The 13,177-nt window shown below is 33.5% G+C and overlaps 1 pseudogene; it reads left to right on the top strand.

The window, feature by feature from the left end:
- Positions 1-2,863: 2,863 nt before the first annotated feature.
- LOC122051177 lies at positions 2,864-11,409 on the top strand (annotated as a pseudogene).
- The last annotated feature ends 1,768 nt before the right edge of the window (positions 11,410-13,177 follow it).

Below are 13,177 nucleotides of genomic sequence, written 5' to 3'. Positions count from 1 at the left end.
GGACTGGGTTTCTTCACTACCTACTGCTCCAGTATGTTGCAATTTCATGCAATCCCCCTGCATCATTTCATTGATATATTATCTCTACTGAAATAGTGCTGGATAAATGATTCAGAAGCATCTTCAAAACAAAAATCCAGTTTATCTTTTTGCTGATCATTTGTGTGACTATTCTTCAGGAAGTTGAATATTCTAGCGGGGGTCTTCCTTTCCACTAATGTGCTTCTTCATCCTTGGCTTTGTTTGACACTAACATGGATTCTCATGGCGTAGTGGAAATTTTTCTGTCGGTCACAGATTTTTTATTCAGTCATGTGAAATGTGATGAACTTCATATATTGCCCTTTTTGAGGGCTTAAAGACTTATTGAACATTGTATTAGAGCTTGGTTACCAAGTGTTTTAGATTTTTGGCTTAAACTTCATTGAGTCTAGAAATTTCTGTTAACAATGTGATTTTTCGTTGATTGTCTACATTTTTATGTTTGCCACATAGATACAATGTGTTTCTTGATGGGGTCATGCAAGAGCAGTTGCATTCTATTTAACATGCAGCCTGTTCTATGATTTTGGTGTTAGAACCATTAATGTCATATAATTTATATATGCTCTTGTAAATATAATTTAGATTCTCATTATGTATGTTAGCTGTGACCATCGTATGATGCAAAAAATTAAGGCTGGTACTAAGGAATGGGTCAGAAAATAGAATGGTCTGTTCTTTTTTACAGTTATTCCTTTGTTTGGTTTGACATTCCACCCGATATTCTGGATTGAGGTACTACCCAATACCTGATTTTAGAACCGACTACTTGCACTCTTTTTCATTTGTGGTTCGATCTCAGCCTGGACAACTCGCGTTCCTATTCGTTCATCCACTGATCAAAAATCAAATCCTAGCAGCACCCTATACTTGTGTTGATATTCTCTTTTGCCACTCTTCCTTTAACCATTGATCTTTTTTATAACTTTTAGGGTGTGTTTGGTTGAGGGTTATTTTTGATAATCTTGATTATCCATTTAAGGTTATCAACAAAAATTCTGTTTGATTTAGATAATCGATGATTCCCGAGTAATGTCTCATGCCCGACACGTCAGCAAAAGGGGCATGCAACCAGGAATCGGAAAACCTCGGAAAATTGAGATTTTTCTTGATTCCGGGGTTATATATCGATTTTTTTTTTTACCCAAAATACACTCGGATAAAAGAAAAATGTGAAAAAAAATAAAATGTAAAGGAAAAAAATGAAAAATATAAAAAATAAAATAAAAATTAAAAAAAAAAACGTAAATTTTTTTAAAAAATAAAAAATATTAAAAAATAATAAAAAAATGGTAAAAAAACTTTTAAAAAAATATTAAAAAATTTTAAAAATAGAAAAACATTAAAATTTTAAAAAACAAATACAAAAAAACATTAAAAATAAAAAAATAGAAAAAATATTAATTTTTTAAAAAAATACAAAAAAAACATAAAAAAATAAAAAAATAGAAAAAATGTAAAAAAAATTTAAAAAGAAAAAAAATAAAAAAAATGTTAAAAAACATTTTTAAAAATTAAAAAATAGAAAAATGTAAAAAATCCTAAAAAAAAAAGTAAAAAAATAAAAAAAATATAAATTAAAAAACATGAAAATATAATAAAATATAATAGAATTTAAATAATAATAGTAATAATAATAATAATAATAATAATAATAATATTATTATTATTATTATTATTATTATTATGTATAGTTGGTTTTGTAACTAAGGGTAATCTATTAAAATACTAAACTAGGTTGTTCATTAAAACCTTCAAACAAACATATTTTTGTTGCATTACCTAAATTGAACCAAACAATATTTGGTTATGTTTTATTCCCCATAACCTTGGTTATGTGATTACCTGGTAATCACATAACCAAGGTTATACATGATAACTTGAACCAAACGCACCCTTATAGTGTGAGAGCAGAGCCATAGTAGAGGTATGAGACCGCTGAGGAGCTATTGCTTTAGGTGGCGAATGATGTATTGAACACGACAAGGACATGACATCAAAGGGTTGGGATGATTGGAAAGGACGTGGCAAGGGTAAGATATGTTCCAAAAAAAAGGGTAGATCCGCTACCTTAGCGGTCCCCCTAGTGCCGACCCTATGGATATGAAGGGAGGTTCATACAGGTACACAGGTCATAGACACATGACGAGGTAAGATGATGTTCCAAAGGTTGTGGAGATGGTGGAGATAGGGAAGATGGAGAAGAGCTGTGAGTTTTGACATTGTATTCGGAATTAATAACTTTCTTTATAATTTTAATCATATAGATTATAAGACAATTTATATAATTTTCGGGATGAAATAGTAAATATTTAATTATAGTTTATCTTTAGATTTTGTTCTACAGTGCAACAAAAAATTAGATATTATTTTTACGATTTCTCTCCAATTTATTTGATTTTTCATCTTTATTTCCATTTTAATTATGATACTATTTCATTCTCTTCAATCACGCGTGTCTCTGCAAGTTAATGTTACTCTAAAAAGTTATACATAACCGTTACAATATTATTTCATTTAATTTTCATTCCTTTAAATTATGATTCTATTACATTCATATACAAGGTAAACCTATAACCATCATTAAGATTCTAGAAATAAGTCAAAACTTGATTTGCAAGGCAATGTTATCGTAGAAAGTGGTACACAACCGTTACAGTAATCTCGTAACGTTTTTAACGTTATTTACGGCGAATCTCCATTGGCGCACCTCCTCAACTCTAGGATGAATATCACGACTCCGAAGTGTTACGGTCCAAACCGTTATATTTCTCGATTTCTTTTTATCTCATATAAATATCCTAAAATGAGCGTGCTGGAGCATGCCATTCTTCAACGTGCTCCCGCCGCTACGCTACCTTGTCGGCCCTAGGTTTAGGGTTAGCGTCTCCATCTACTCCACCGTTGCCTCCGCTTTCAAATCGGCGGCGCCTTGCGACGAATATGGATCACCAAGCGGCGCCGGTGGAGTGGCCCGCGGACAAGGTGAGGGAGACCTTCTTCCGGTTCTTCGAGAGCAAGGAGCACGTGGAATGGCGGTCGAGCCCTGTGGTTCCTCTGGATGACCCTACCCTTCTCTTTGCCAACGCCGGGATGAACCAATTCAAACCGATCTTCCTTGGGACGGTGAACCCCACGACTCCGCTCGGACGGCTCAAGCGGGCGTGTAATACTCAGAAATGCATTTGCGCTGGAGGGAAGCACAACGACCTCGATGACGTTGGGAAGGATACCTATCATTATACGTTCTTTGAGATGCTTGGCAACTGGTCGTTCGGTGATTACTTCAAGACCGAGGCCATCTCTTGGGCGTGGGAGCTTCTAACCGAGGTCTTCTATTTTTTCCTATTCGTCTCCTACTTTCCAATAATAAGGTCTCGATCTTTAGCATTTCATATTCGTCTTCAATTGTTTTACTAATTCGAACTATATCTTTCAGAAAAATAGCATTGCTTATTGATTTTCAATCAAATTACCAGTCTTTCAATATAAAGTCCAACGCCGGTTGAGTATGTTTGAATATTCATGGTGCTTGTCGGAGGCTGAAATTGTTTCCTTGATTTTATTTAATTTGAGTTTTTACAAGTCAATGCTTGTATGTTCAGGTGTTCCAAATCATTAACTTTTACTGGTTCACATAAAATGTATGATAGGTTCTGCATATTAATTGCTCAGTGCTAAGTCAACTCATAGTTATTTATTGACTTGCAGGTATATAAATTGCCTAAAGATAGGCTATATGCTACTTATTTTGGCGGTGATGAGAAGCTGGGACTTCCAGCGGATTTTGAAGCTAGAGATACATGGCTAAAATTTTTGTTACCTGTTCGGGTGTTGCCCTTTGGATGTAAGGTAAGATACAATTAGTAACCTAAGTTAGTGCTTTTTTTCATATTAACTGTTTATTTGAAACTTGAAATGCCTTGGGACTTTCCAATCTGCTTTAAAATTGATTTGTTTGTAAATTCTGCATTTGCTTTTGTGAATAAGGTTATCAGGAGACTCAATTTTGAAAAAACTTTACTAAGTATTAGCACTGTGTAACGAATACTCAGAATGAATTGTGAATATATCTTATTTCATTCTTCTATTTGAGTAAAACTTCTCTAGTTGAGAATTCCTGTTTTCCAAAGAATACAACCTTAGATAACTTCTCATACTGTGAATCAAAAGAAAGAAATTGTGATGCAAAGATGAAATTGTATTCTGGAATCTTCAACTATATTAAGGTTTTTGTCTACTGAGGAAAAAAAATGAGCGAAAAGGGTTATGTTAACTATTTTGCAAAAACTAATTTCTATCAGCTCAAGAAAAACTTACCTATCTGAAAATCTGCAGCACCAGCTGTTAGTTGACATTTGACTGCTTCCACAAGTCTTTAATAATTTTAAACTATTTTGCTGATATTTAGCCCACATAATAGCAATATGCTTAAGGTAGTAGCTATATTTCAACAGAAGGGAAGATGCACAGTTTTTTTTTGTCTATCTCACTCCTATCATGTGTTTATGGAATAGTACATAATTAGAATATCCACATATGAAAGCTTCAATTATATGGACATGCAATTTTCCTATTCATCATTAATACGTCCCTTACATTGACAACCAATTCTATACATAACAATGATGATTTGACAAAATATCATTTCTTAAATTTGGCTATAATATCTTAACATTTATTTCGAGGCATGAATAAGGTAATTTACCTATGTAACACAAGAATCAAAGTCTCAAATGAATAAAAGGATGAAATATACTTAGGGTGTAAAATCAAAGTGTCATATCTTTTTACACTAGTTATGTATGAACTCATTGAACACATCTAAGATACGCTATCATGTTTGCTTGTAGATGATATTGTTTTGGTTGATGAAAGTTGTGAAGGAGTAAATGCTAAATTTGAACCTTTGCAAGAAAAATTAGAAGAAAAAGTAAAAGGCTTTAAGTTTAATAGATGAAAGACAGAGTACATAGACTTTAAATTTAATAGTAATAGATGTAGCAAGACAATTGTTGAGATAGAAGATGACAAATTACCCGTAATTAACTTAAAGGAGATGATGAATTACTTGTAATTGATAAATTTAAATATTTAGGATTGTTATTGTAAAAGGATGGAGGAGTTGATAGAGATGTTTCATATCGGATACAAGTAGGATAGTTGAAATGGAGGAGGGTGTTGGGTGTTTTTGTGGCCGTAAGGTATCTCTAAACCTTAAAGGGAAATTTTATAAAATAGTGGTTAGACTTGTTATGTTATATGAAGTTGAATGTTGGATTACGAATCGAGTACAACAAAATATGAGCGTCGCAGAGAGGAGGATGTCAAGGTGGATCTGCGGACATAAGTGGATGTGCGAATATATGAGGATGGACAGAAATAAGAAATGAGAATATTAGCAGAAAGACATGTTTAAGATGATATGAACATGCATTTAGGTGACCAATAAATATCCTAGTTTAGGAGATGTGAGACCATGACAAATATGCACATCAATCAAGAAAGAGAAAAACGAAAGAAGACTCAGTTAACAATGAGAAAACAAAATAAAATTCATTTAAATATAGATGAAGATACAGTAGGGGGATCGAGCCTAGTGGCATAAAAATATCCATATAGTTGACCCCACTTAGTGAAATAAAGGATTGGTTGTTCTTGTTGTAGATGAATTCCTTTCTCTTATTCATATCATCATTCTGCTATTCCAAGTTTTTTTCTAGAACAGTTGCATAATTTGTGATTATTATATGTACTCATCACCTTTCTTACCTGACCAGTTTTTGTTCCCTCTTCTGTTTACTTCATATGTATTGATTAAATTCTAGATTAATTCTTATGTCATGCCACACAATTCTCAAAAGGGCGGATCAAATTTTGAGTGGAAAGGCCCAAATTGGAATTAAAAAAAAAACTTAAACAGTTAAACTTGTTTTGCATTACTATGTTATCTGCAAGTGTCTTTTCCAATTTGGTTCTTGATTACTTTGTTCAATTTCTTGTGCTCCATTTCTGTTTTTGCTCAAGTTATGATTAAGCTTCATTTTTAGCTTGATCTATATGGATTGCCAATCTGTTTCATAACAATTATAAAAAGTTTTCCTTATGTAATTCTTTGTAATATCAACAGGACAACTTCTGGGAAATGGGTGATACTGGTCCTTGTGGCCCTTGCACAGAAATACATTTTGATCGTCTTGGTAATCGTGATGCCGCATCTTTGGTTAACAATGATGATCCTACATGCATTGAAATTTGGAATCTCGTGTTTATTCAAGTATGATTTTATTTTTATTTTGCCTTTTTTTTTAATATTTGAAAATATTATTTTCTTTTTTAATTGATTCTCCTTCTTTATATTTCTTTCTATACACTTTCGCAGTTCAACCGGGAAGCTGATGGAAGTCTGAGGTCTTTGCCTGCTAAACATGTTGATACAGGCTTAGGTTTTGAAAGATTGACTTCTATTCTTCAAAACAAAATGAGCAATTATGATACAGATGTATTCATGCCTATATTTGATGCCATTTAACAAGTATGTTATTATCAAACTCCTTTGTTTATTTTTGAAATACATTGAAATTTTGATGAAACCTCCCTGTTAATGTTTACAGGTGACAGGGGCTCGTCCTTACTCAGGCAAGATAGGATCTGATGATATGGACAAAGTCGACATGGCTTATAGAGTGGTTGCTGATCACATAAGAACACTTTCTATTGCTATTGCCGATGGTTCCCGTCCTGGTAAATATTTCAAAATTTGTGTTTCTGAACCATATGGTTTTATCTATTAGAACTCTTAAAGTCTGTTTGAAGTTTTCAGATCACCATAAGTTGTTAGAAGCGAGTAAGTTCCAGTATTTTTCCAAACAGGGCGTCTAGCTGATTCCGATTGTAATATAGATCATTATGTTATTCCATATTTTCATGCCTAAATATGCATTTGAGGTATGGGGAATCCTCGAGCCCTGGAAAATAATATTTTTGCTCACTGGAAGTCTATGCTGTTTTTTCTGATCCTTAAATATTGTTGTTAGCTACTTGATTTGAGTAGGTAAAATGAAACCGCACAACTCTCTATTGCTAATGTCACCTGGGGTTATGAATATTGTCAATGTATTCACTTCCTGATAAATTTAACGGCACTTTCTTCTCAATATGGTATCTAGAAGTTGCAAACTTTCTTGCTCTTTATGCTGCACCTCTAGTCATTCCACTCAATATCATCAATTCAGTCCACCTATCTCAGCATCTTCACCAATCATTTAGCCAGGTAATGTTGCTCAACGTTACATTGCTTTCCTTTTGTATGTGTTGACCAAAGCTTCCATAGCCATTCCCTTGAGCTTTTCAGACGATTTTCTAGCAGCTAGGCCAGTTTGAATTATCATCTTTGTCATCTTCAACAACTTAGCCGACCTCATTTAGTGGGATAAAGACTTGGTTATTGTTGTTGTCGTCGTCATCTTCAACAACTAAGATGCATATATAAATTCTTAGATAGAACAAACATACATGATGTACTGTTCAAATAGACGTTTCTAGTATTCTGTACCTGACATTTGGTTGTTATGCATTGTGTCAAAAGTAGTTGTCTGATGTTTTGTAATGGAAGGGTACCAGACAAAGCTACCAGTCAAGCATAATTGATTCTCTCTAGTAGCCAAGATTGTATGCTTAGCCCACCTGCAGCCTAAACTTTCCCTGTTGTAACATCTTAACTTTAGTTATGGTATGCCATGATTTTGATTGTTTGTGTGCATGTAATAAGATATCTCAGTTGTCAACTTCTTATTTGTGAATGACCTTTGATTGCATATCGTTCACATATGTATTTTTTTTCTAATCTGTTCACTTTTGCTTGTGTTTCATATCATTTAAATACCTCAACAAGTTGTTATATCTACAGGAAATGAGGGACGGGAATATGTTCTTAGGCGTATTCTTCGACGAGCTGTCCGATATGGTAGAGAAGTTTTAAAAGCACAAGAAGGATTCTTTAGTGGGTAAGGTGTAATCAAGACAGTGCTTGATCATCATCATGCACACATCTTGTGTTGAAGCGTTATGCTTAAGTGATGGATGTTAATTTCTCATGTCTTCATGTTTGATTTTCTCTAACAGACAACCCTAAATATGTTGGCAAACTACCCGTTGAAGAAGTGGATCAAAGCACAAAGGCCTTTCTCTATGCATATTTCTTGTTTTTACCATTATAAGAATGTTAATGTGGGAAAGCTTTTTTTGTCAGATAAAAAACAGTCAAAAAAGGTCTAATATTGCTGGGATTTGAATAAATTATTTTTTATAAATACAATTAAAATTTCTCCGCCATCATGTTAATATTTCTAATAATCATGTATCAAGTTTATAGAGCTTATTGTGCATTTGAGCCTTGTGTTATTATCAATATCCTAATGGATATGAAAGTCCATGGCCTCCAACTATGATACTTGAAGATTCCATAGTAGATGCATTGTTGAGAATGATTATATGATCTTTATTGTGATTGGGTGGACATGAATTTGTTGATGGTGAGCAGTCTTTATGCACAAATGATTGATGCTAGGCAATTTAGAACTGCATGTCTAAGTAATTCTATCTTATCAATATCCTAATGGATATGAAAGTCCATGGCCTCCAACTATGACACTTGAAGATTCCATAGTAGATGCATTGTTGAGAATGATTATACGATCTTTATTGTGATTGGGTGGACATGAATTTGTTGATGGTGAGCAGTCTTTATGCACAAACGATTGATGCTAGGCAATTTAACTGCTAAGCTGTGTGTTGGTATTATGATTAAAAAAAATTAAACTCTGCTACCTAAGTGCTTTATGAAACTATCTGGAAAAGGCTTGCTTTCACAATAGGATTACTCGTGTTGAGTTCTATTTCAATGCTAGATCAATTTCATATTGCCTTTGTTATCATTAGGATATAGACATTCATAAATGTAACTTTGATCTTGTTTTCTATGTTTGTTATTTTTTGTCTCATGATTGCAATGATATCTAGTCTTGTAGGTATTGTTGCTAAAGTGATGGGCGATGTATTCCCAGAGCTGAAGCAATATCAGTCTAAGATACAAGAGATAATAGCAGAGGAGGAAGCAAGTTTTGGAAGGACATTAGTAAAGGTAAATGTTTTATTCATGTAATTATAGATGCCAAATTGAAGCCATGCATCATATTTTTCTTTTTTCTCCCTCTGAAAAATATTTCTTTTGTTATAATATTATTATCTTACCTATTTGGTTCTTGTTAATTCAATTTCATGTCATTCTTCAATATCTCCCAGTCGCAATCAGAACTTCTATAATCAGTCAGAAAAGTTGGTTTTGACAATCCATGAGTATAGGTTATATAATTGCATTTTATTCAACTTGCCTTTCTGTTTGACCGTTATTTGAATTGCATTTCTCTGTTTGTGAATATTCAAGATCTTATTATTGTGAAGTCTGTGAAAGAAGTATATCAATCTGGAGCAGGGATGAAAATGCCATTAATTTAGTTGCGTTCTCATCATATTCATTTGTTAAACATGTGAGCAGCATTATCTTCATTTATATGTAAATTCCTCCAGTTAGATGTCCACATACTGTGAATGCTGCCCCACTCCATTTGGCTGTCCATGTCATGTTCATATATTTGATGAGCAATGAGCTTGGAAGGTGGTACAGCAATAGTAACAAGGATCACAGCAACCAATTAGTTTCTTGTTGTTTATTACTATATATTATTTGTTCATTTATCAAATTTTTGTATTGGTAAATAATACGTAATGGAGCGCATTATTTTCAGGGAATTGAGAAGTTTAAGAAGGCTGCGCAGGATGTTCAAGGCACTACAATAAGTGGGCAGGCATGTACTGTTAGTTGTCGATTAATTTAGGTGTATGATCATTTATGTAAATAGATTTGTTTTTATGCTCTCTTTGTTGTCACATTTCTTGTAGCATTCATGAGTGAGAGAAGTGAGCTAGGGGAAACAGTTTGCAGGGAGATAATAAGAGAAACTGATCTCTCAGATCGTGTTCCCTTGAAAATCTGTTCCACATATCCTTGGAGGAAACGACGAAGGAGTGAGGGAAACTTTATTTTCTAAACTTAATTGCTAAAAATGAGAAATAAACTTAAGATAAACAAGAAATAAAATAATATTTTACTGAAATGAGTGAATTTTTGCCCAAATAAACACTTTCTGTTTGATTTTTGGGAGAAAGAGAAAACTGCAGTAGGTTTGAGAAACTTTTCCTATCCCTCCAGTTTTGCTCAAGGAAATGGACGGAAACGAGTGACATGAGAATTCTCTTCTCCATCGTATTTCATCCATCTCATTTTTTTGCTTGGATGTAATATTCAATTTCTTACTTGGTCTTAATGTGACTATTGTTTCTTACAGTCAATTACTTATTTCCCAGTTAATTTCAAACTTTGTTGTTATTCATTTCTTTTTCCTTTTCAGATTGCCATTTCTTCTAATTTTATAATTGGGACTTTATAGAAAAAGTAAATGATTTTCTATTTCCCCTTATTAAGTGAGCAGGTAATATTGATATCATCCTTTGAAAAGAGGGCTATTACATGGTATATAGACTATGCACCACATAATCTAAATCTAAGACATTTGAGGTGGGATTAAGCCCCTTGCACCTATAATTTTTAACTGAAAACTCAACAATTCTTGGCACTCCCTTCAATCAGGAAGGAAGATACTATATATGTATAGCTTGTTACTGAGTGGAGGAAGAGGAGAAAAAAAGAGAGTGTTGAGGTAGGGAAGAGGGAATGAAGAGATTGGAGGTGGGGGTGTTGATTTCCTTTGTTTCCTTTACTGGAAAGTAAAGGAGGGAAGAGGAATGAGAGAAAAAGACACCTTTAACCTTCAATTTATCATTCTTGATATTTGAGATAAAAAGAATCCTTACACTTTTTGAATAGTAAGGCATATTTATATATAAACAAGGGGTCTATTTTATGAAACTATAATTAGGTTAATTGTTAATTAGCCTAATTGGTAGATATATAGTAATTAATATATACGGATATTATGATAACTAATATATCCAGATATGGTATCTAATATATATATATATATATATATATATATAAATAATACTCCCCTTTAAGTTGAAGCATAGATATTAATTATACCTAACTTATTATAAAGATAATTAACCTGAACCCTATTTAAAGCTTTTGTGAAGATGTCTCCGAGTTGTTCTTTCAGTCTTCACATATCTTATAGAAATCAAGCTTAGTTGAATTTTCTCATGAACAAAATGACAATCAATTTCAATGTGCTTAGTTTGCTCATGAAACAGGATTCGATGCAATATGAAGAGTAGCTTGGTTATCACACTACAGTTTTGCTGGTACTGAAATTTTAAATCCTATTTCAGTCAAGAGTTGATATATCCACATTATCTCACATACAGATTGTACGCCTTATATTTTGACTTAAAACTGGATCGTGACACAACATTTTGTTTCTTACTCTTCCATGAGACTAAATTTTCTCCAATAAAGATACAATAACCTGAAGTAGATCTTCTATCTATTTTGAAACCTGCTCTGCCCAATCTACATCTGAAAAACATTCAATATGAGTGTGCCCATGATTTGCATATATGATACTTCGTCCCGGTGTTCCTTTCAAGTAACACAAAATTTGCTCTAACGTTGTCCAATGATGAACAGTTGGAGATGACATGAACTGATTGACAACATTAACCGAATATGTAATATCTGGATGAGTTACGGTAAAATAATTTAACTTTTCAACCAACCTTCAATATCTCTCATGATGTTCAAATAGTTCTCCATCTCTTGTGAGGTGTATGTTCTGAGTCATTGGAGCACTACAAGACTTTGCTTCCAATTTTCCTGTTTCAGTTAATAGATCGAGGATATTTTCTCCGAGATAGAAATATACCTTTTTTACTCTAACTTCATATTTTAGCATCTCCAAGTCTTTTGTGTGAAACTGAGCAATGAAAGATTTGAGAGATAAGATTCTCATAATATCAGTACTAGTGATAACAATATCATCCATTTATACAACTAATAAAATAATACCAGCTCCAGATTGCTTGTAGAACACAGAATGGTCAGATTTGTTTTTCATTATATCAAAATTTTCAACCTGACTAAATTTCCAAACCAAGCACGAGGATTTTGTTTCAAACCATATAAGATTTTTGAAGATGACAAATTCTCCCTGACTCCCTCTGAGCAACAAAACTAGGAGGTTGCTCAATATACACCTCTTCCAAAAGATTACCCTGAAGAAAAGCATTCTTGATATCAAGTTGATGTAAAGGCTAATGATGAGTAACGACCATTGAAATAAACAACTGAACAGATGTCAACTTTGCAACAGGAGAACAAGTGTCAGAATAATCTATACCATAGGTCTGAACATAGCCTTTAGCGATAAGACGGGCTTTTAATTTGGCAACTGAGCCATCTGAATTGACTTTAACTGTGAATACTCATTTGTATTTAATAGCCCGTTTCCCTGAAGGTAGATCAACCAAGTCCCAAGTGTCATTGTCATCTAAAGCATTCATCTCCTCTATCATTGCATCTTTCCAACCAGGATGAGATATGACCTCATGGATAGTTTTAGGAATAGAGATAGAATCAAGTGAAGCAATAAAAGAATAAGAGGAAGACGATAAGCCGTTATAAGAAACAAATGAAGTAGGATAAGTACACTAGTGTTTACGTTTGCTTAACGCAATAGGAAGATCATCGCTTGGGACTGGGTTGCGAACTAGTAGGTGTAGGACATGAATCAAGAGGTTGACGCCTAGAATAGACTTGAATAATAGGTGGCTTAACAAGAGCCAGTTTCGGTTTTGGGTGCAGAGGATGTGATAGAATTTATCAACAAATCATCATCCTCCATTTGACGAGTCGGAATAGGTGAGGACGGGAAATAAGGTGTGTCTTCCATAAAGGTAACATCAATTGAAACATGATATTTGTTAATACTCGGATTATAACACCTATAACCTTTCTGAAGACGAGAATAACAAAGGAAGATACACTTCAAAGACTTGGGATCTAATTTAATGTCATGCGGACAAATATCCTGAACAAAACAACTGCTACCAAATATCCTAG

Source organism: Zingiber officinale, chromosome 3A (genome assembly GCF_018446385.1).
Source record: "Zingiber officinale cultivar Zhangliang chromosome 3A, Zo_v1.1, whole genome shotgun sequence".
Lineage (NCBI taxonomy): Eukaryota > Viridiplantae > Streptophyta > Magnoliopsida > Zingiberales > Zingiberaceae > Zingiber > Zingiber officinale.
This window is presented reverse-complemented; position numbering and strand designations above follow the sequence as displayed.